General features: G+C 38.1%; 1 long non-coding RNA gene across 1 annotated transcript in view; it reads left to right on the plus strand.

The window, feature by feature from the left end:
* The window catches only part of LOC5573223, a 28,186-nt gene extending 5,421 nt beyond the window's left edge, over window positions 1-22,765 (plus strand). The window contains exon 3 of the long non-coding RNA XR_002501117.1: window positions 22,278-22,765. This is a non-coding gene — a long non-coding RNA (uncharacterized LOC5573223). The remainder of the gene's footprint in view (window positions 1-22,277) is intronic.
* Window positions 22,766-24,738: the final 1,973 nt, after the last annotated feature.

Genomic DNA, 24,738 nt, shown 5'->3' on the forward strand with positions numbered 1-24,738 from the left:
GAGTCGTGAGTTCGATTCTCACTGAGAAGACGTGTAACTTTTTCGCAAATCTTCACATCAATTTATCCATCTAATCCAATTGCAAATTATATGTAATGTTTAGCTTTTCGGTAGTTGTATTTTGTTTTTTTTTTTTTTTTTTTGTCAGTAGCGATAGGGGTAGTACTGGGACTTTTAATCTGCCCTAAGCTCCTGCCCAACATAATGCTTTTATAAGCCTCCATTACATTCATCACACAGACGTTCCTAAGCAATGTTGCTCAAATGGTCACTGTGAACCCTAGCAGCAATCAACCCGTGCCGTAGTTTTGCAGTCTAGTATTCCAGACTAGTATAAAACTATGATTAGACTTGAAATGCTACTAAAGTGGTTGAAGTGAAGAACGAAATAGTTTTATTGAAAGATCCTCATTCCCATTTCATTTCATCAGTCACTGTCACATAATTACCACACCTTTGCTGTCGTCACTTTTGTTTTTAACACTATCACTAATATCACCGATTATCACTCATTACCTTTCGTAATACACATCATATATGTTTACTTTCCATTATATCACTTCAATTTCACAGCTACAATTATCAAAATTACATCACACTACTTTCATAATACTTAATTTTTGTTACCATTTACCATCTAACCACCATAATTAAATAAATAAAAATAATCAAACTACGATTTAGCACTACGATCAATAAAATGACAGTGGAAAATTAAATTCACTTTGATAAATTTAACTGCACTCACTGTCACTATGAACACTCTTATCATGAATGTGCTAAGAACTAGGCAATAGTTTTTTATATTCAGAGAAATGATTGCAGAATGTACTATAACCATCAATAATCTAGTAGAATAGACAAACAGACGTACCACTGAGGGTTCATGTTAGTATTATTATGAATGTTTTTTTTAACAAAACTATCATAATCATTTTCAATGCAATTTTCAAATATTTTCATCACACATTTCTTCCAATATCATTATTAGCACCCTCACCATCACTAACTTTAAAACGACGAATGAAACGCACAATTCTACCAGACGCCTATTCTTATGTTGCATTATAAAACGATTGATCATACGTTAGCTTTGAAACTTAACCACCATTACTGATTAGTACCCGTCTAAAACTCGAGAAACCCGTATGTTGTTGTTTACGTTAGAAAGGATTACTATAATTTTACCAGACTAACAAGAAATTGTTGCCGTATGTGAGTAAATTGTGGAAATACGAGTTAATGAATCAAAAAGGTGAGCCAACTCATCCATGATTTTTTGACTGCTGAGTTGCGTGATTGACAACTCACGCATGAAAAATCTCAAGCGTGAGTTATGAGAAATTGAGTTTTTCACAACATTGATTAGTACAAAGGATGCTACAGTAAACGAAATACCATCGTATTTCTGTAAACGAACTGAACCATCAACAATCAGCACTGGTTTATAAGTAAGGGATGGTTCAAATATTACGTAACGCAACAGGGGGAGGGGGGGTCTTACATTGTGTTACGATCCATACAAAAATTTAAAATTTTCCCTACAAAAGCTGTTACGTGGGGGAGGGAGGGGGTCTGAAATTGACAAATTTTGCGTTACGTAATATTTGAATGAACCCTAACTGAGCACTGGCGGTCCCTCCGTTCGAAGAGGACCTGATAATATGCCGAACATATTAACAGATCCTCCGTCTGAATGCAGCCGTTTCATGAAAATCATGAACCGTTAGAGGTGTGCCAAAGTATTGGGAAGGTGATATGTTTCACAGACGAATATTATTATGGTGCACCTTCTACTTTGGCACCGTCAAACCCTGTGATCGTGGCCAGGGAGTCAAAAGTTGGGTCAAACGTTATGACTTAAACAAGAATATAAAAAGAAAAACATTTCTATGATAAATGAAGTTTGTGGGTGAGGGAGTTCACCAAAAATTATAAAAATGGTCATAACGTATCAAATGCAACATGTTTTATATGAAGTAACGTAATGAAAACGAGAGAAAAGTCGTAAAACCGCAATAAAATTCATTATAATGGTTTAACTAGTTTAAACATAACAATTTATAGACCGCTTCTGGCCAAAAGTTCTTAGTGTCATTTGAAAGTGAAAAAATAATCCTTTCAGAATCACAAATCGCTAAGTGCGTCAATCTGCGTCCAAACTAATGCTTTTAATTCAAAAAAGCCCCATAAAAATCGGTTATTTGAAAATAAATATTTTACTATTTTTAAGTGTCATTTTAAGATAAAATTACATACCTTTTAATGTATAAGAGATAGAAATTTGGTGTCTTCGACAACGTGTCTTGAATTAACATGAGCTACAACTTTGCTGAAGACACTGACCGTCTATCTCAAACAGGTAAAAACATATTTTTTTATCTAACTTTTAGGTGATTTAAAGAAGCGCTTTTACAAATCAAGAAACTTCTCTGAACAATCTTTTTCACTAAAACCAACGGTTTAGACGCTATTCTATTTCGATTCAAAATCGACAAAAAAAATCATTGTGCGTACGTTCCAAAATACTTCGTACTAAGGGGTCATGCACAAATTACGTCACGCTCCAAGGGTGGGAGAGGGGGTCGAGCCAAGCGTGACAAGTCTTACAAAATTTTCGGAAGACTCATACAAAAAGTGTAACAAAGGGGGGGGGTCGAAAAAGTTGAAATTTAGCGTGACATAATTTGTGTACCATCCCTAATGCGCAGTGGAGAGACCTCAGACAGAAGACATTTTCAAACTCCCGTCCCGAGTGTTGCGTTTGATAAATCCGAGTACCGCTTATGCCTTGGCAGTTGTTGCAGCTATCTATTTTCTTCACCGACAGTGAGTACGGTTAAGTTTGAAGTTATTGACCTTTTTTCCCCCAACCCATGTTGAAAATCAGAAATGATGTTTTGCCTGTGTTTCACGTGAGGGTAGAGGGAATCGTGGATGAGTTGTTCATATTATCCGATTTGTATATGGGGGAATTTTTTTTAATAATCGTACAAATTGGGCCGAAGGGTCTCAGATTTTCATGAAACTTTTTCCACAGGCAGGGCTCATGGATATATGAATAAAAAAAAATTGAGAAAAATTCAGGGTCGCCTATTTTTCCGGAAAACTCAGGTGGAAATTTTTTGTTTTCCCTTGACACTACTTACTTTGAAAAATCATAACTCAAAAACGAAGCATCGTAGAAACAAAGTTTTTATATGAAAATTTAAGCAAATTTTCTCAAAAGTCAAAAAAAAAAAATATGAACTGGAAAAAGTTTTCCACAAAATTTTCGACCGTTGGGAAAATTCGTAAAGAAAAGCCGGAAAAACTATGCCCGAACTCGTGGAAAATTTTCAAAAAAATATTTTCGAGAAGGTAATTTTATAAGCTTTAATCACTGAAATGTTTGGAATGCACTTATTTTTCGTTTTTGAGTTATGGCCAGTTTTGTGAAAAATGTCCAGATGTGCCATATAAGACTTTTCTTTGAAAAATCATAACTCATGAACGAAACATTGTAGAAACAAAGTTTTTATATGAAAATTTAAGCAAATTTTCTCAGAAATCCAAAAAAATATGAACTGGAAAAAGTTTTCTACAAAATTTTCCACCGTTAGGGAAATTCATAAAGAAAAGCTGGAAAATCTATGCCCGAACTCGGGGAAAATTTTTATTAAAATATTTTTGAGAAGGAAACTTTATAAACTTCAATTCTAGTAACTTTTAGGATGTACATTTTTTTTTGGCTAATGACCATATTAGCCTTTTCTTTGAAAACCCATATTTCAATCGAAGCATCAGAAAAACAAGGTTTTTTTATCAAAGCAATTGCAAATTTTCTAAAAGATCTGAAAGAAATGATATGGGATTGATTTTAATGAAGTATAAGTCAGATTGGATTATATTTTTCATGAAACATTACATCGTTAAGCAAAGCTGAAAAAACTGTTTCTTTTCCATTCCAAGGGATTCTTTCTTTTCTATGGAACAAATAAGATTCTTTTTATATTTTTCTTTAATTTTATTTATTTAATTATTCAGTACATAACTTACATTTTATCTTAAAACTATCTATTTTTTCAAACGGGAAGATTGCCTTTGGTTGCTACCACCAGAAGATTTTCGTTTCTTTGTAGTATTAAGAACAAAGCATGCTGTATTTTCTTGGTTTTCATGTGCATCTGAGAATTCACTCGCAAAAATGCTTCGTTCGTCTTTTGGAATAAACGAATGATATTTTTTGGTTCCAGGAATTGGAACAAGGTTAGAAAATCTCTCCTGAAGTAATTTTTCAGCCTCTGAATAGTCATTTTCAGTTGCATAGATGAATTCCCAATCTTTTTTTAAATTGGTCTTTCACCTTTTGCGACACAGCCCAGTCAAAAAATTGTTTGGCGTTATTAATTTCCGCTGACTTTCTAATACTAGCATCTCTAGCTATTCGCTTAATATTGCCACCGATACCATCACATGGACCTTTTCCATGAGAGGTTGGGAAAAAGTGCCATTCTGCTCTAATTTTAAAATCATTTTCATGGTTGCATACATTTTTCAAATTTGATTTATTTTTGTACTAATCTTCTGTAGTTACCTAACAGGAAAAAATTGCCTACATTCTGATTGAAGAAAACTTTGTTTCTATGCAGTTTCGTTCTTAAGAAATTTTGTTTATGAACTTATAAATTTGTAAATATATATCCTAGCAATATTTGATCATGTTTTAGGAACGAAAAATGAGCGTATTGAAAAATATTGTAGGATTGGATTTTATTGATCGCTCTTTTCAAATATACTTTGTTTGAAAGCTGAAATAGCTAATCGGGTTTTCATTATTTGTTTTCATAAACAGTGAAAAATGTCCTGGGAAACTGGTTCCATTTCAAAAATTTAATATTTTTGAGATAATTTGAATCCGGTTCGACAAGTCATGATGAGTCATGATTTTTAAACGAAAAGGCATGTATGGCAAATCTTTGCATTTTTCACAAAATTGACCATAGATCAGGAACATAAGAAAAGTACATCCTAAAAGTTACCAGGATTGAAGTTTATGAAGTTTCTTTCTTAAAAATATTTTATTAAAAAATTTCCGCGAGTTCGGGCATAGATTTTCCAGCTTTTCTTTATGAATTTCCCCAACGGTGGAAAATTTTGTGGAAAACTTTTTCCAGTTCATATTTTTTTGGATTTCTGAGAAAATTTGCTTAAATTTTTATATAAAAACTTTGTTTCTACAATCTTAGTCTTATATGGCACATCTGGACATTTTTCACAAAATTGACCATAACTCAAAAACGAAAAAAAAGTGCATTCCAAAAATTTCAGTGATTAAAGCTTATAAAATTACCTTCTCGAAAATATTTTTTTGAAAATTTTCCACGAGTTCGGGCATAGTTTTTCCGGCTTTTCTTTACGAATTTTCCCAACGGTGGAAAATTTTGTGGAAAACTTTTTCCAGTTAATATTTTTTGTGGATTTTTGAGAAAATTTGCTTAAATTTTCATATAAAAACTTTGTTTCTACGATGCTTCGTTCCTGAGTTATGATTTTTCAAAGTAAGTAGTGTCAAGGAAAAACAAAAAATTTCCACCTAAGTATTCCGGAAAAATAGGCGACCCTGAATTTTTCTCAATTTTTTTTTATTCATATATCCATGAGCCCTGCCTGTGAAAAAAGTTTCATGAAAATCTGAGACCCTTCGGCCCAAACCCGTACGGTAATAAAAAAAAATCCCCATGGGTGTGATAGCAGCATTTTTGCAAACACACGGGAGTATTCCTTCGAACTAACGCCACTAGGGCTGTAGAATTTTACATGAGTGCTAAATTTAAGTTGCTTTTCTTTTATGCTGAAGAATAAGCTATTCTAACCTGAGAGAGACTCGCGAAGAGGAAAAATATCAACGTCATATGCAGCCCAGATTCCCCTCTCACGAAACGTCAAATGCAGCCCACCGTTTTTAGGGCTGAACAAGTGAAAAGTATTGTGTTCAAAGTAAACTGTTATTAAAAACCTCAGTCGGCGGAGCAGTTTTTTTTCCAAAATTGCAGATAAATCTAAGCAGAAGATTAATTATTTCTAATGTCTGCTACGTTTGCTGGTGCGAAATTTCACTCAAACGGCTATTTATGATTCGATGTGATGCAAACTCAATCTTTTTTTGCTGAGAGGTTCATGTGAGGTTTTGAACAGCATGCGCATAATTAGTATAAACACAAAGTGAAATAAGAAAAAAACTCAGCAATCACAGAAAAAGAAGACCGTCTTCGCGAGTCTCGTCTCAGGAAAGTATATCTGAAGTGTATTACGAAAGTTTATGAGTGATAATCGGTGAAATACGTGATAGTGTCGAAAATAAAAGTGACGATAGTGAGTGATGAAATGAAATGGGGAATGAGGACCTTTTAATAAAACTATTTCGTTCTTCACTTTAACCACTCTAGTAGCATTTCAGGCCTTATCATAGTTTGATAGTAGTCTAAAGTACTAGACTGCAAAACTACGGTAAGGGCTGATTGCTGCTAGGATACACAGTGACCATTTGAGCAACATTGCTTAGGAACGTCTGTGTGATGAACGCAATAGAGGCTTATAAAAGCAAATGCTGGGAAGGAGCTTAGGGCAGATTAAGAGTGCCAGTACTACCCCTATCGCTACCGACAAAAAAAAAATGGGCATAACGTATCAAATGCAACATGTTTTATATGAAGTAACGTAATGAAAACGAGAGAAAAGTCGTAAAACCGCAATAAAATTCATTATAATGGTTTAACTAGTTTAAACATGATAATTTATAGACCGCTTCTGTCCAAAAGTTCTTAGTGTCATTTGAAAGTGAAAATATAATCCTTTCAGAATCACAAATCGCTAAGTGCGTCAATCTGCGTCCAAACTAATGCTATTAATTCAAAAAAGCCCCATAAAAATCGGTTATTTGAAAATAAATATTTTACTATTTTTAAGTGTCATTTTAAGATAAAATTACATACCTTTTAATGTATAAGAGCTAGAAATTTGGTGTCTTCGACAACGTGTCTTGAATTAACATGAGCTACAACTTTGCTGAAGACACTGACCGTCTATCTCAAACAGGTAAAAACATATTTTTTTTATCTAACTTTTAGGTGATTTAAAGAAGCGCTTTTACAAATCAAGAAACTTCTCTGAACAATCTTTTTCACTAAAACCAACGGTTTAGCCGCTATTCTATTTCGATTCAAAATCGACAAAAAAATCACTGTGCGTACGTTCCAAAATACTTTGTACTAAGGGGTCATGCACAAATTACGTCACGCTCCAAGGGGGGGGAGGGGGTCGAGCCAAGCGTGACAAGTCTTACAACATTTTCGGAAGACTCATACAAAAAGTGTAACAAGGGGGGGGGTCGAAAAAGTTGAAATTCAGCGTGACATAATTTGTGTACCATCCCTAATGCGCAGTGGAGTGACCTCAGACAGAAGACATTTTCAAACTCCCGTCCCGAGTGTTGCGTTTGATAAATCCGAGTACCGCATATGCCTTGGCAGTTGTTGCAGCTATCTATTTTCTTCACCGACAGTGAGTACGGTTAAGTTTGAAGTTATTGACCTTTTTTTCCCCCAACCCATGTTGAAAATCAGAAATAATGTTTTGCCTGTGTTTCACGTGAGGGTAGAGGGAATCGTGGATGAGTTGTTCATATTATCCGATTTGTATATGGGTGTGATAGCAACATTTTTGCAAACACACGGGAGTATTCCTTCGAACTAACGCCACTAGGGCTGTAGAATTTTACATGAGTGCTAAATTTAAGTTGCTTTTCTTTCATGCTGAAGAATAAGCTATTCTAACCTGAGAGAGACTCGCGAAGAGGAAAAATATCAACGTCATATGCAGCCCAGATTCCCCTCTCACGAAACGTCAAATGCAGCCCACCGTTTTTAGGGCTGAACAAGTGAAAAGTATTGTGTTCAAAGTAAACTGTTATTAAAAACCTCAGTCGGCGGAGCAGTTTTTTTTTTCCAAAATTGCAGATAAATCTAAGCAGAAGATTAATTATTTCTAATGTCTGCTACGTTTGCTGGTGCGAAATTTCACTCAAACGGCTATTTATGATTCGATGTGATGCAAACTCAATCTTTTTTTGCTGAGAGGTTCATGTGAGGTTTTGAACAGCATGCGCATAATTAGTATAAACACAAAGTGGAATAAGAAAAAAAACTCAGCAATCACAGAAAAAGAAGACCGTCTTCGCGAGTCTCGTCTCAGATTCTAACCATAGCCACTATCCGAAAAAGGGAGAGTTAAGCTTTCTGCAATTTCACTAGGAAAAATATTAGAAGTCGCGAGAGACGAAAAGCACAGCTTACAATGTGTAAAACGCATAATGCGAAAGTTAATGTGAAAATTTATTTAAACTAAATTACAACATTTTTATAATCCAACTCTTATTGAGCCTTAGGCTAGAAACTGAAGAAGCGCAACCGATTACTTCGGAGAAACACAAATTCACTTGCACCATTGCCTCGGGTAGCACCGGAAGGGTAACCTGGTGAGGTTAATTTTTACCACCTGAACAGGCAGTCCGTAGTGTTAATTCTTAGCCTAATGAAACAATCGCTACCGGAACTACGCGGCTAGGCTGCTCGGGAAAAGGAAGTTAATAGTGATGATTAAAGCCCCAAGCACAATGTGAGCGGCAGCGCGGTACAACGGCAAAACGGCAAGCCCATCTTGAGCTACACTCTACTTGTCAAGTCAATGTTGAATAGGATTTAGTCAACATGGGATTGATAAGTAAAGTATAGATCAAGATGGGCATGCCGTTTTGATGTTGTACCACGTTGCCGTTCACATTGTGCTTGGGGCCAAACTCCTGACGTGCCAGAGCAGCTTGTAGAAGCTTGAGCTTAAAAACCGATTTTCGCTTCGATTAATTTAGAGCCTTCTAAAGGTTGCTTCAACTAACCACCTTCACGGCGGTGGCTAGTTGAAGCAACCTTTATAAGGTCCTAAAGTAATCGGGGTCAAAATCTGTTTTTAAGCAAGCATACTGTTATTCATATTTTGCAGAATTAATATTGAAAGACACATACCAATTTTTGGTTCTGTAATTACAAAAAACAATCAAATGATTACACACTAGACGTGATGACGTGACGTTTTCTTCAAAGACTAGTAGAGGAACATTTTGATTAATGTTCCATGAATCAATTCTTTTACCAGACTGAAGATTATGTATTCCTTGAATCCTCCCTTAATAGCAGCGTTTTCCTGTGATAATCATGGAGATGCAGAGGTATAATCAGTCTCTAAAGATATCCCACTAACAAATTTACAAAATCTTAGTATTGTTCGTCACAATCGATCTTCATCTATGTAAATATACAACTTTTTCATTGAGGCGACAAGTATCGCATCACATGTCAAGGTGAATCCAGATTGTGTATCTTTGACACTAACAAAAACTCCTTCCCGCGACAACAATGAAGATGCAGAGATATACTTGATCTTTAGTAACAATGGTTGTCACACTAATATTTCTTCCCTGCCCCGATGACCTTAAGGACGTGGCCGGCGCTGAGATATACGTTATGTTTGGAATTCTAGAAAGATTCGCGAATCAGGCGAAACTGACAAAACGTACACAATTTAAGAAAATATAGCGTTGAAATTGTAGCTCGATTGTCTATTCACTGCACTTGAACTTTTCCCCTATCGATAATTTAACTGTTCAAAAAACGCACATTTGTAGAAGACGAAACTTCACTTCGTGCCAAACCACACACTTTATTGATTACGCCTGTGTTTTTGTTTATCAAAGTGATGGGCGCATCTGAAATCGAAATCAAAACACGGCGAGAGTAAACGGCGACACTGCAAACAAAAAATAAACAAGGCGTACATGGCGGGCTTAATTGAAACCAGAATGTAAACACGGCGCAAAAGTAATAGGCGACACTGAAAATAATATCGATTACAGGCTCATAACATTGGGCGATACTGGAATTCTTGAGTGCGTTTAAGGCGAAACCTTATAATATTTTTTTTATCGCGAAATAGCTAGGGAAATTGTAGGAGATGTGTGTGGTATTGATGAGGATTTTGAAACTAGGTTTATGAAATGTGTATTAAAGTGAAAAGGTTAAAGTTTTAGTATATTTTCTCCAATTGGGATTAAAAATTGTACATGAAAATTTTATTGGTTATTTTCTCATTGTTATTGATTTGTCAGATAGGCCCTAATCGCGAATCCCTCTCGAATTCTTGATCTTGTACCCTGAGAATGGTAAGCTACTCCCAAGCTCCGATTATTGATGCCTTGTGCATTTTCGATTATTCTTACCATCACGGAGTAGCAAATACAAATTGTACGGTCATTTCTGCTCTTCCTCAAAAAAGTGGCTTTTCGCCACCGGCGAGTTCGTCACTTCGAATTCTGAAGTGTCTGTAATATCATTTCCATTTTACAGCGCCACCAAATGTTGGCAGTTAGAACCTATAGTATCTGTTTTTTGTGGGATTTAAATTATTGAAATCACAATTAATACTATTAGCAAAGCGGGAATAACGCAATGACGAAGAAGGATAAAAAAAATGATACTTTGTACAGATTTTGACTTAAGGTGCCACTATTAACCTTTCGGTCGTCGCGCGAATTTGAGTCTGACCACTTAGAAACATGACGTCTTCGGCAAAATTGTTCAGTAGCTTAAAGGCTTCTTCTTCTTCTTCTTGGCATTTACGTCCTCACTGGGACAGAGCCTGCTTCTCAGCGTAGTGTTCTTATGAGCACTTCCACAGTTTTTAACTAAGAGCTTTCTTTGCCAAAGTTGCCATTTTTGCATTTGTATATCGTGTGGCAGGTATGATGATACTCTATGCCCTGGGAAGTCAAGGAAATTTCCTTTACGAAAAGATCCTGGACCGACCGGGATTCGAACCCAGACACCTTCAGCATGGCTTTGCTTTGTAGCGCCGGACTCTAACCACTCGGCTAAGGAAGACCCCGAGCTTAAAGGCTATAATTATCATAGCCAAGAAATTCGGGATTTTGCCGCGCTAGTGACCATGAAACTTTTGTTTCTCAGATCTCAGGATCCTGACCACTTAGAAAGATGGCGTCTTCGGCAAAGTTGTTCGGTAACTCAAGGACTTTCATTGTTTGAGCTAGTTGATGCAACATTTTGCCACTAGGCGGCGCTAGTGAGCATAAAACATTTGTTTCGCAAATATCTCAGGAGCCTGATCACTTAGAAAGATGGCGTATTCGGTAGAGTTGTTCAGTAGCTCAAATTCTTTCTTTTTATAATCCTTAAAGTTCGAGATTTTGTTATGATGATAGTCCCTGAGCTTCTGAACAACTTTGCCGAATGTGCCTGTTAAAAAAATCAAGATCCTGCAGTATCCACAAAACAAAAAAATCATGCTCACTAGCTCCGCCTGGTGGCAAAATATTCTATTTCTTGGCTCGAATAATGATAGTCCTTGAGCTACTGAACTACTTTGCCCAAGACACTATCTTTCTAAGTGGTCAGGCTCCTGAGATATCTGCAAACAAAAGTTTCATGCTACCTAGCGCCATCTAGTGGCAAAACTTTGTATCAACTAGCTCGAAAGTTGATAGTCCTTAACTTACTAAACAACTTTGCCAAAGGTGGCATCCTTCTAAATGGTCAGGATCCTGAAATATCTGCAAAACAAAAGTAAAACTTCCATGCCCACTAGTGCCGGTCAAATTCCGAAATCAATGAGGTATCATCAGATAGCGCTTCACCTCCAGACAACTTAATTAAAGATCCCAAGTTTCTATATTATCTGCATTTTGAGGTATGACGATTTCAAACTGTGGTTTCCTCGAACCATACATAGTGCGTTCATTATTATGCGACTTCCATGTACATTTGTTGATTTTACCGTATTATAAAGGGTCATACTGTATGTTGTGATTAACATCTATTATTGGCAACACTGTAATGAGAGAAAGAAATAAACGAAGTACCTAAGACAACTTGCGCGTCTAGATTGATGTCCCAACATTTGGCGACGAATTTTGGGATTTTTTTGATTAAATTCGAGTTTATCGGTTTAAATTCGGTCGGCTGCAGTTAATTTGAACAATTTGGCGGTGGCATAACGTGAAGTTGTTCGTTGGAAAGCCGGGAAAAGTCCATATTTTTCCGGAAAATTGTCGGCTACAAGTTGTTATTGACATCGCTGTGCGAGAGGAGCGTCGCGACGCGTCGGTGAGTGAACTACTATCGGATGGGTGACGACCCGAAGAAAAATATCCAGAAAAGTGATTTCGCCTGAGTTGCGTAAAGCCAAGTGAGGATGGATTCAAACAGAACGTCCTTGCCGATTTTCGACACGAAAGACACTTCGTCCATTGCCACGAGATGGAGGAAATGGAAACGGTCGTTGGAATTGTTCCTGGAGGTAAACTCGGTGGCACTGGCGTCCCGTAAAAAGTCGTATTTACTGCACTATGCTGGACCAGCGGTGCAGGACATCTTCTACGAACATGCAGGACACGATGCAGCCCCCTCGATGGGATCAGATGTTTATCGAGAGGCGGTTTGATTACTGGATGACTATTTTGCGCCAATGGCCAGTGTTCCTTACGACCGATTTGTGTTCCGTAGTATTAGACAAAAGGAGGAGGAAATGGTGGACCAATTCCTCAGCCGTTTACGAGAACAAGGAAGACTGTGTAATTATGGTGGCGCCCTCGACATGCGGATTACCGAACAAATTTTCGACCACTGCGTTTCGGAGGAGCTGTGCGAGGTCATTTTGAAGAAAAAGCTGATGACAGTGAACGAAATCGTCGAGGAGGCGCGAATGATTGAAACCGTTCATCGAAATAAGGAACTGATGGCAAGCACGCAAACAAATTTTGTTGTATAATCTACCAAATCCATGGTATAATTAAGGACTGCACCAACGATTTTCAACCGACTACAAAAATCTGTTAAGTTTACTATAATCTGGTGAAAATCACTGATCAGTGCAGTAAATTTGACTATGTCCATAGTAGATTCCACTACAAAGCATTGTATTTCAATCCGTGACACCCACCGTACAACACAGTGTGGTCGAAAGTATGATGCTAAAGTTCTGAAATCAAGAATGTTTCTAGTCAAAAATACTACAACTCTGGTTAAATCAACAGAAGAAATTTTCTTGTGTAGTGATGTTGACTATGTTTTGGTAGAGTTAACAGATTAATGTAGTCGGTTGAAAATCGTTGGTGCAGTTCTTAATTTTACCATGGATTCAGTAGTTTCTACAATAAAATTCATTTCAGTGAGGGAAAAGGACGAAGGAAAGGAAGCTGCGATGAAAACTGAAGCCGGAGAATCCAGCATCAACCGGATCAAGACTAAGAAGAAGGCGGTTTGCTTCCGATGTGGACTGACTGGGCATTTCGCAAACGACAAGGCTTGCCCTGCGAGGAATAAGATCTGCGACCGTTGCAAGATTGTTGGTCATTTTAAGAAAATGTGCAAGACAAAATCCGACTCATCGAAAGATAAGAAGCGCGGCAAAGTACTGATGGTAGCTGATTCCGGAGCTAACAGCGTAAGCGCCAGTGACACTGACAGCGATGTGTGTCATATTTACGCTACAAATGGCAAACAAGCATACACGGAGAAAATGAAGTACTCAAAAGTGAGTTCCGTAGTATTAGACAAAAGGAGGAGGAAATGGTGGACCAATTCCTCAGCCGTTTACGAGAACAAGGAAGACTGTGTAATTATGGTGGCGCCCTCGACATGCGGATTACCGAACAAATTTTCGACCACTGCGTTTCGGAGGAGCTGTGCGAGGTCATTTTGAAGAAAAAGCTGATGACAGTGAACGAAATCGTCGAGGAGGCGCGAATGATTGAAACCGTTCATCGAAATAAGGAACTGATGGCAAGCACGCAAACAAATTTTGTTGTATAATCTACCAAATCCATGGTATAATTAAGGACTGCACCAACGATTTTCAACCGACTACAAAAATCTGTTAAGTTTACTATAATCTGGTGAAAATCACTGATCAGTGCAGTAAATTTGACTATGTCCATAGTAGATTCCACTACAAAGCATTGTATTTCAATCCGTGACACCCACCGTACAACACAGTGTGGTCGAAAGTATGATGCTAAAGTTCTGAAATCAAGAATGTTTCTAGTCAAAAATACTACAACTCTGGTTAAATCAACAGAAGAAATTTTCTTGTGTAGTGATGTTGACTATGTTTTGGTAGAGTTAACAGATTAATGTAGTCGGTTGAAAATCGTTGGTGCAGTTCTTAATTTTACCATGGATTCAGTAGTTTCTACAATAAAATTCATTTCAGTGAGGGAAAAGGACGAAGGAAAGGAAGCTGCGATGAAAACTGAAGCCGGAGAATCCAGCATCAACCGGATCAAGACTAAGAAGAAGGCGGTTTGCTTCCGATGTGGACTGACTGGGCATTTCGCAAACGACAAGGCTTGCCCTGCGAGGAATAAGATCTGCGACCGTTGCAAGATTGTTGGTCATTTTAAGAAAATGTGCAAGACAAAATCCGACTCATCGAAAGATAAGAAGCGCGGCAAAGTACTGATGGTAGCTGATTCCGGAGCTAACAGCGTAAGCGCCAGTGACACTGACAGCGATGTGTGTCATATTTACGCTACAAATGGCAAACAAGCATACACGGAGAAAATGAAGTACTCAAAAGTGAGTTCATTCCACTCAATTCCGGGGGTTCGTGCGTTAACCTAATTTTGAGTTGATGGGGTATAAGTTGTTTTCATTTACAGCCATGCGAAAAAATACTTACTGGCTAAGTTGTTTTCACTCAATCGGCAGATCAAACTACTCAACTTCCAGTACTGTGCCACTTACTCAAATTTGAGGTAACGCACTAAGGTTCGGTTTTTGGGTTGTTTTGCTCTTCGCTCTCTGACAACAATAGAAGGAGCGAATGAAATGGGGAGAGAAAAATAACTCAAAAGTGAGTTAAAAAATACTCAAATATGGGTTTTCCGTTTTCTCCGTGTACGTTACATGGTACACGGGTGGCGTTAAATTGGACTGGGTGATCGACTCCGGAGCTCATGTCAATGTGATCAGCAGGGCAACATGGAAGGAGCTGAAGGAGAAGGGATGCCATTACACTTCTGCGAAGAAACCTCAGAATGCGCTTCGCGTATACGGTGACGGCGAGCTGAGAATCTACAAAGTTATTCAGACTGACATTGCAACGCAGTCCAAGAAAGTCAACCATCAGATATATGTCGTGGACCAGCAGAAAGGTGTCAACTTGCTCAGTAAGCAAACATCGATCGACTTGGGAGTTTTGGAGATCCGAGGAGAGGTTTTCAACGTTTCGCGGCGTGGAAAGATGATGGTGGGAAAACTGAAAGGGGTGCAGATCGACGTGAAGATCGATAAGACCATTATACCCGTGCAACAACCGTGCCGGCGATTGCCTATTCCACTGCAAAAACCCGTCGAGGACCAATGAGTTACAGAACAGGTGGCGCAGTTCCGTATAATAGTGTGTGTGACAACTGTATAAAGTTGAAAATGACACCTAACACCAATACATCGCTGATCTTGCCTACGTCACTATTTGTGTTTACAATTTAAAATCCCTTGACGCGAAAGCAAAAAGTGCGCGAGTTCAGAAGTTTTTCCACTTTATTTCGTACAGTTTTAACAATTTCTGGTAAATTTTGATAGAATGCCGCAGTGTGCAGTCAATGTGTGCAAGATAACGACACAGGAAGCGAAGAACAGTGAGCCGTATGAATAAAATGTAGTAAAGTTGAGTTTACTACATTCTCGGTAGTAAACGCTAAATGTGGAACACGAGTGGAACATGTTTGTGTCATTTTCCTTTCTACACCTTTCGAACATACTACAAACTACGCATTGCTATGAATAAAGGTAGCATTTACTACAAAGCTACTGGTAGTTAGCTTCAGAGATTGCTACACATGCTTTGAGATTGCGGAATTGAATGGAATAATTTACTTTTGAGTAAAAATCATGGGAAAACGATGAGTTTTGATATTTCGGAAGGTATTTTGAGTTTTGCTTAGGAATTCTGAGGTTACGAAAACATTCGCCCCGCCAATGCTGAGATTCCGGTAAGATTACCGGCAGTAGCAATTTGTAATATCCGTGTGAATTCTGGCATTACGATAATTATGTTATTTTCTAGGAATTTTAGGATGTCGGTAGGAATTGAGATATTTATAATGTAATTTGGAATTTTACTTGTAAACTCTGACATCTAAGATTTCCTTTTGAATTCCGGAATTCCTGTAGGAACTTTGGAATTCCGATAGGGATGTCGGATTTTTTATGATAATTCTGGAAGTTTAAATACCAGTCTAGGAATATTGCGGAAATATTAGGAATCTGGTAAAAACTCTAGAATGGTGGAAATGGGATTCCGAATATTAATCTCTTGGAATTCTGTGGGTATCTTTGAGACGGTATTTCTGTAAGAATCTATGAGATTGCGGTGGGATTCCTGCGAATTATTGTGTGAATATTTGTACTTCTGAAAATCAATCGTAATTATTGTAAAAACCTTTAAGATTCCGGTGATCTCCAGTTCCGTTGGAATTTCAAAGCAAAGCTTTAATATAAACGATTTGAATGTCGGTAAATATTTTATAGATTTCAATGGAATTTTTTGTGAAATCGACAAGAATTTTGATAATTTCAAAGGGAACCCTGGTGTTTCAGGGGAGATCCTCATTGAATTCTAACGACTACCAATGGAATCACTACAATTCCCATAAAAATCTCGACATTCTAAGTTCTAGACATTACAAGGATACTATCAGAAACCCCACCAAAATAACGAGAATATCGCAGAAACACTTAGAACTTCCGGAATTCAACATGCTGTTAAGAAAACACACGGGGAGCATAAAAATTCTACCGCAATTTCACCAGAATCTCAGTACTGGTGCTAGAAAATATGTGGTTCCAAATTTGATAGCTGTAATCTCAAGATCTCTTCATAGATGTTGAGCTAGTATTTAAAAAATCATCAATCACTGGCGTTGGCGAAGGCCGAAAACCACCCAGAAAATTCTTTGATGTACCATCATCATAAAATCATAGACATAAAGAGAATACCAGACTAATCGCAAAATTACACTACAAATTTTGTCAAATAACAGCACCTTCATGATTTGTGCAAATTGTCGCGTAATCGATTAGATTCCATGCATTTTCTTCATATGCATGATTGTATTAATTTTAGGCGTCACTCTGAATAGATTGTTCTTTACGTGCAGAATCACTCTGCACTCTGAATGGAAATTTCTTAACGTGCATCTTCAGTCACTGCTCATGTTCGAAAGTAGTAAGTACTACATGTTCGAAAAGTTTTTTATTCATACCAAAAGTGTAGTAAACTTTGTGGATTTTGTTTTTGAGTAGATGCTACATGTAGTAAAGTTCAAAGTTTTTTATTCATATCACCCAGTGATATTTGCATAAGTTTTCACACTTTCCCCAAAGAACCTAGCAAGCGATGGAAATGGGTGAAATTTTGTGGGCTCATCAAAGATCCGGGTACATCGCTTTATGTATGCTCCCAGCATTTCACATCTGACGATTTTGTGTTCAATGCTTCGATCCGAAAATCGTTGACAGGTGCAGATCGAAATAGTCTGGTCCGAGGCGGTAAGATTTCTTTGTCCACCATTCGTACTCTGAAATCGTCATGCGTTGAGAGTAGAGGTCGTTCCCAACGTTATCAACGAAACGAGCGGAAGGAACTTGTGGCTAACCTTTTGCAAAATCACTGTTCACTGGAGGCGGAGAAATCGAAAAACGTTAATATTGAAAATGGATCTTGCGATGTTTCACCGTTCCAAAAGGAACAGAACATACGTGATTCCGACTCAAACATGGATGTTTTGTTAGAGGCGATTGAGCTAGCCAATCTCTTTACCGCTACGAAGTTCAGATGTTGATAGCCTGAACGATTCCGGTTGGTCAGAGTTCGTCAGTCATGATGGGCTCAATTTTACTCATGTCATGTTAGAGGAAGCGGTAAGATTGGTAATGCTGAACACACTACGAACGCTGATCAAACGCAAGCAAGATATATAATCCAGCCAATGACAACCAAGTATGTACCTTATTGTTTCTGAGCACCACAGTGTTGTTTAATAACGTGTTAATCTATTCATCTGCTCAGAAACAACAAGCTACACACTTGGTTACTAATAGTTTTTACGGCGTCATCAAAAAGTATACATTAGTTATTTATACAGATGGAATACCCTATTTCGTGCTAGGCAAACCTCAATTAAATAAATGATTGTTTTGAATATTTTTATGTCTATTGTGTTGAAATAGTCCAACGATAAATACAATAATCAAAAATCATCTAGTTCGAATTAAATTTCATGGTATGCACCACAATTTTATACGTTACATTCAATTTGTTTCAAATATCCCATATCTACTCGTGCTTGCAATCAAATAGTGACGTCACTACTTTTTTGGTTACCAATACATATGCAAATCATGGTCTTCTTCACCTTGTACTGTAGCTCATTGGTCGAGGACAAGCTGGAGGAACTGTTGCAGCAGGATATTATCGAACCAGCCCCGTTGAGAATCACCTGGGCTTCACCACTGGTTGTGACGCCAAAGAACGGAGGAAAAAGTGTTCGCCTGTGCGTCGATATGCGACAAGCGAATAAAGCCATCATTCCAGATCGACATCCATTACCGACGTTCGAGGAAATCATGCCACATCTAGACGGTTGCAAATTCTTCAGTAAGATAGACTTGATTCAAGAGTTTCATCAGCTGGAACTATCACCCGCATCCAGAGAAATCACCACCTTCGTTACACCGAATGCCTACTACCGCTATAAAAGATTGATGTTCGGCATGAACTGTGCTGCCGAAATATTTCAGCGCGAAATAGAGCGAGTTCTACAAGGTCTACCTGGAACGAAAGTGTTCATTGACGACGTCCTGGTATACGCCGCTACGAAGGAAGAACACGATAAGCGAGTGGCAGCAGTTTTGGACCGGCTATCACAGAATGGATTAACAGTAAACGAAGAAAAATGCGAGCTGGGTAAGGCTTCCGTCGACTTCATGGGGCACACGCTGTCACCGGAAGGAATATTGCCAACCAACGACAAAGTAGCGGCAGTTCAGGCTTTTCGACGACCACAAGATGCCAAAGAGATGCGAAGCTTTTTAGGCTTAGTAAATTACCTGGGTAAGTTCGTACCTAATCTATCCACGATTTCGGCACCGCTTCGTGAAATGAGCCAAAAAGGGTCCAAGTTTTATTGGAACGCGCAGCGCAAGGAAGCATTTCAGCAAGTGAAAACAGCCCTTTCGAATCCAAAATACCTAGGCTACTACAGTCCTAACAACCCAACAACTCTGGTCACGGACGCAAGCGATTGCGGCCTTGGTGCAGTACTACTGCAGACAGTGAATGGTCAGCCGCGAGTGATCACTTTTGCAAACAAGACTCTCTCGCCAACGGAGAAAAAGTACCCTACTTTGGACAAGGAAGCACTCGGGATCGTTTGGGCCACGGAGCGTTTCCAAATGTATCTACGAGGACTGCATTTTACGATCTTAACGGACCATAAACCGCTGGTTAATATCTTCTGCGAGACATCGATTCCAAACCAGCGTCAAGAGCGATGGGTACTGCGTATGCAATCATACCGGTTTTCAATACGACACGTTCCAGGAGAACTGAACATTGCTGATCCTTTGTCCAGACTATGTAAGGTGCTGAACGCAAAAACGTTCGACAAGGAGTCTGAGAAAGTCCTTTGCTCGATCGTAGAAGTTAACAGACCCTCAGCGGTGACTTTCGACGAGATCGTACAGTGCTCTCAAGACGACGGTGAAACACAACAGGTGAGGAAAGCATTGCATAGCGACAACTGGGATGAGACACTCCAAAAGTACGTACCGTTCAAGTCGGAGTTGTGCTTTGCAACCGAAGTACTACTGAGGAAGAACAAAATCGTGATTCCAAAACAACTACGAAGTACGGTGCTGGCATTAGCACACACTGGACATCCAGGACAAGAGTAGATGAAAAGAAGGCTACGAGCAGCTGTATGGTGGCCGGGAATAGATGGCGATGTGAAGAAATCGTGTAAGGAATGTTTCGACTGTCAAGTGGTTGCGCCATTTGAAAAACCAGAACCGCTACGAATCAGGGAATTGTCATGTGCTCCATGGGTTCACTTAGCCGGAGATTTTCTAGGGCCACTCCCTAACGGTTTCTACTTGTTTGTACTGATCGATTTGTACAGCAGGTATATGATTGTGGAACCTATGAAGCAAACTTCATCGAGCGATGTGATCCGTACCCTGAAGGAAATATTCACCAAGATGGGACTACCCCAGGTGATAACATTAGACAACGCCATGAACTTTTCGAGCCAACTTTTGAAAGATTTTTGCGTTGATCGTGGCATTAAGCTGACGCATACCACTCCCTACTGGCCAAGTGCGAACGGTGAAGCTGAACGACAAAACCAATCGCTCCTAAAGGTTTTACGGATTAGCAAGAATAACGGAACAGACTGGAAAGACGGCTTACAAGAGTATGTCTACATGTACTCGATCACTCCGTATTCGACGACCGGCGTTGCTCCGGCTGAGTTGATGTTTGGTAGGCGTTTTCGAGACCTGATACCTCATCTGCAAGAAGTTACATTGGACGATGGAGAACTGCGGGATAAGGACTGGACTGTCAAGTACCAGGCCGAAGAAAACAGATAAAAAAGTGGGAGCAAAGGAGTCTTTGGTTGACGTCGGGGATCAGGTTCTAATGAAGAACCTTCTGCCACAGAACAAACTGTCTACGAAATTCCTGACAACGCCAGCTACAGTAGTCGATAGAGTCGGGAACAGCGTCACGCTCATGACATCTGAGGGCCAGCTATACAAACGTAATACGTCCCATATTAGGCCGTTTGTTGCAAGTCCTAACGTCGAGACCATGACCGAGGTACCAGCTAACATAACAGAATCGAACAGCACAGCACACGAAGCGAAGGATGAGGAACGACCATCACGTGAAAAGCGACGTTTTAAGCGTTTCGAGGATTATTTGTTGTAAGCTACGAATTTGAGTAACTATTTATCTTTTGATAAAACAAATGAGATATGTTGTGATTAACATCTATTATTGGCAACACTGTAATGAGAGAAAGAAATAAACGAAGTACCTAAGCCAACTTGCGCGTCTAGATTGATGTCCCAACACTGTAAATAAAAACTGTCGAGTATTATTCTTAAGAAGATTCTTGAGGAATACATTTTGGTTTGGTGTCGATAGATATCTTTGTTGCAAAATGATAGCATATACATCACAACTATTGTACAAAGTACAACAGCGCGACAGCCCGAAGGTTAACCCTTTCATTCCCACAGCTTTGTTCGACAATTTAACTATCAAAGTGGCGTTTCTAAAAAAAAGTGCTTGAACAAAAGTTGTTCCAAACAAGCTATATTATTCAAAACCACAATAAAAAAATTTGATTGTTTTTCAATAGTTAGTTGATTGTTTATCAATAGTTTGACCCTTAGGTCACTTATTTCGATGTTTGATAAGACAAATGAGCGTATAAATTTGTTCTAATTATTATTGAGCTACTCGTACCAATAAGCCATTTTACGAGACGTTCGAATGACGTTTTCCGGTGGGCCGCTAATTGTTATTGTTCAAAAAACTAGCATGACATGTGAATGCCGCTGGTAACATTTTTGTTGGTTATGGCATTCCCGTCTCTTTTGAAGCATTATTCTACCTAGTTTCCATGCTTTGTGTTACCAGTAAATGAAATAAATTGCTCCCTTCCTGCTGATTTGATTTAACATGGAAAGATTGAAAAGTTTATTAAAGCGCCATTGTTGAATGAGCACCTTCCAAATGTAACGCTAGAAGAAACGTAAATAAATGGGCCCGCCAGCAAGTTTCAAAGCTTGTAAACAAACGGAAAACATATGATTCGAAACGTCTCATAAAATGGCTTATTCGGTTTAGCCCGCGTTCGTTGAAAATCGGTGGATCACCTGTGCTACCATGAGAAAGAGAGGGTTAAGATAGAGCCCATTGAACGCTGAAGGGGCTGGATAGGTGTCCTCAAATTGTTACAGCTCATAAAAAAGTCGAAAAGTATTCTTACCAAATGCGTTGTGAGGGTGTGGGTGGATGTCAAATATGTCCATTTTTGGCGTTATGTAATTTGTGAATGAAACCATACTAAAACAAATCAAACTTTTGATAATTCACAGGCAGAGCGCAACGACAACGAGGATAAATATATATGTTACAGTTGTAACAATTGGCTTATTAACTGGTACACGTTGCAATATCTCTCAGAATCACAAAACTACAAACCTATACCATCTTCATCGAGTCAACAACAATCAGAAAAGCGGAGTAAAAGGTCAAAAACTGGACATACGAATGCTGGCCCAAGTAAAAATAAGGAGAACCTTGAACAAGACAACTATATAACATCAACGGTTACTGTGAACGAAATGTATTCTCGGAGGATAAATCATAAAAAATCAATACAATGTGTATCGAACAAACCTGTTCAAAGAAGTATGATATCATGTAGTAGCAATACTCCAATTAAATCACTTGAAAATAATCTTATTCTGATGTTAGCAAGTCAAGGAACTAGTGTAACAAAAGAAAATGTATCAGCACTCAGCATAACACAAAATAGTCAATCAAAAACGTTTTCTTATATAGACGTTATGGAAACATCTATGAAAAAACAAAAATCACAAAAGCCAAAGTGTAAAGAAATTATACTCAGTTTCAATAGTGCCATTTCCGAAATTGTAAATAATGTACCCTCTCTCAAACATTTATGCAATAGTGATTCAAATCAAATTTCGTCAGTGAATGAACCTTGATGCGCTTTTGCGACATAGATTATTTTGTTTGTAATGCAAACAATTGATCTGAAGCGCTAAGCATTTTTTTCGAAAGTTGATAAATTTCGATTGCTTTTTCACACGGTTTGGAGAAAAATAATTGAGAAGAATCAAAACCTTACTTCTAAGTCTATATTTGGTTTTCCTTGACGTGTATCCGCAAAGCTTCACAGACAGCATGCGTCCCATTCTGATTTTCAATCACTTTTCCCTCTAAAACTTAATGACAAAATGATTCACCATTTAGTTCATTTACTCACGACATTTTTAACCATTGTTAGATTGATTCAAGTACCTATAGTGTTTTGTTTTGAATCGTGGTCAAGTCTTTTGTCTCTCCATATAGCAGAGCGGTGAAAGCAGTGGTTAAGTGGCGAAAGTTGAAAACTTTACTTACGTCGTTTTGTAATTCCAAAAATTAAACGTTATAAAGTGAAAAATCGAGTTGACTCAGAGTGTACCATATTAAACGTTATAAAGTGAAAAATCGAGTTGACCCAGAGTGTACCATATAGAATTTCATCTGCGAAACACGTAGGATCGTTAAACTAAGGTTATTTACTTTTCTGACTTAAGGTTTATTGAATAAGTTTTCGAGAAATATTCGCAAATTTCTCATACAAAGAATCCCTAGTTGTAACGCATATGCTGCCGTGAGTCGCAAGTCAGTCCCATCTGCATTTTTTGTCGAAATTCAGTTGAGTTCAGTTTTCAACATATCTTTCAACGCTCTTTCTGCTGCACTAATTAGACAACATAATTCGTTCAGTAAAAATATAAAACAACATCAAGTCAAATTGTCACATAATCAAAAGAAACCGCATATCAGTCCCACTACAGATTTTCGCACCGTGTAACAGAAAAATAAACCATGATTTGATCATCTTTATATTTTTCATTGAAAGATATCAGCGTGAGAAGCAACTTCTGAAAGTTTCATTGAGATTGGAACGTGTTCCAATCCTCTGGAATTTTTTGATTATTTGTATGGAAAACGGGTTTAGAAACTTCACAGCCCATTTTCTTAATGTCTACTTTTTACAGATGGGATTGACTTGCGATTCACGACAGTATGCAACGTCAAACTGACACTAACGTGCATTTTAAAGAAAATGAAGAGTTAATTGTATTTAGCTACAACATGTTGCAATCAGCAAATTTGCAGTTTAAACATGTGGTAATAAACGAAATCGCAGTAAACGAATGTTGACTGATTGCTGATCTCATACTTATTGTTAGTTGATATTTTTTTAAATCACTTAAATGCTTTTTCTTAGAATTTCACACATAATATTAGAATTATTTTTAGTAGAAAACGGTCTCACCTGAACAAACATTCGTTCGTTGTTTAGTTTTAAGTGACTTTAACCACTTAAGCGGTCATTTGCCTCTCACCGGAACAGATATAATTAGATACATTATTAAATATGTAACATTATAGCATATGTTGAGAAGAGGTTACAAAAATATTAAAAATAGTTGTTATTTTATTCTAGTTTAATGCTTCCACCTTAACTTTCTATCGCTAGATAATCGCTATATTACTATGAAATAAATAAACAAAACTCAATTAACATGCGGTTGTATGTGTTTCGATTATCCTGTGTTATATGTTTTGTGTATCTTAATTAGGGCTGTTAAGTATCATGGCTGACTTGCGCCACTGACTAAGGACTTATTCACAAATTTCATAATGCTCATAGGGGGTGGGTGGGTGTTCTCATGATGTTACGGCTCATACAAAATTTGAAGACTTTCCATACAAAAAGCATTACGAGAGGGTGTGTGGGTGCCAAAAATGGCC

The sequence above is a fragment of the Aedes aegypti genome, chromosome 3 (genome assembly GCF_002204515.2).
Source record: "Aedes aegypti strain LVP_AGWG chromosome 3, AaegL5.0 Primary Assembly, whole genome shotgun sequence".
Taxonomy (NCBI): domain Eukaryota; kingdom Metazoa; phylum Arthropoda; class Insecta; order Diptera; family Culicidae; genus Aedes; species Aedes aegypti.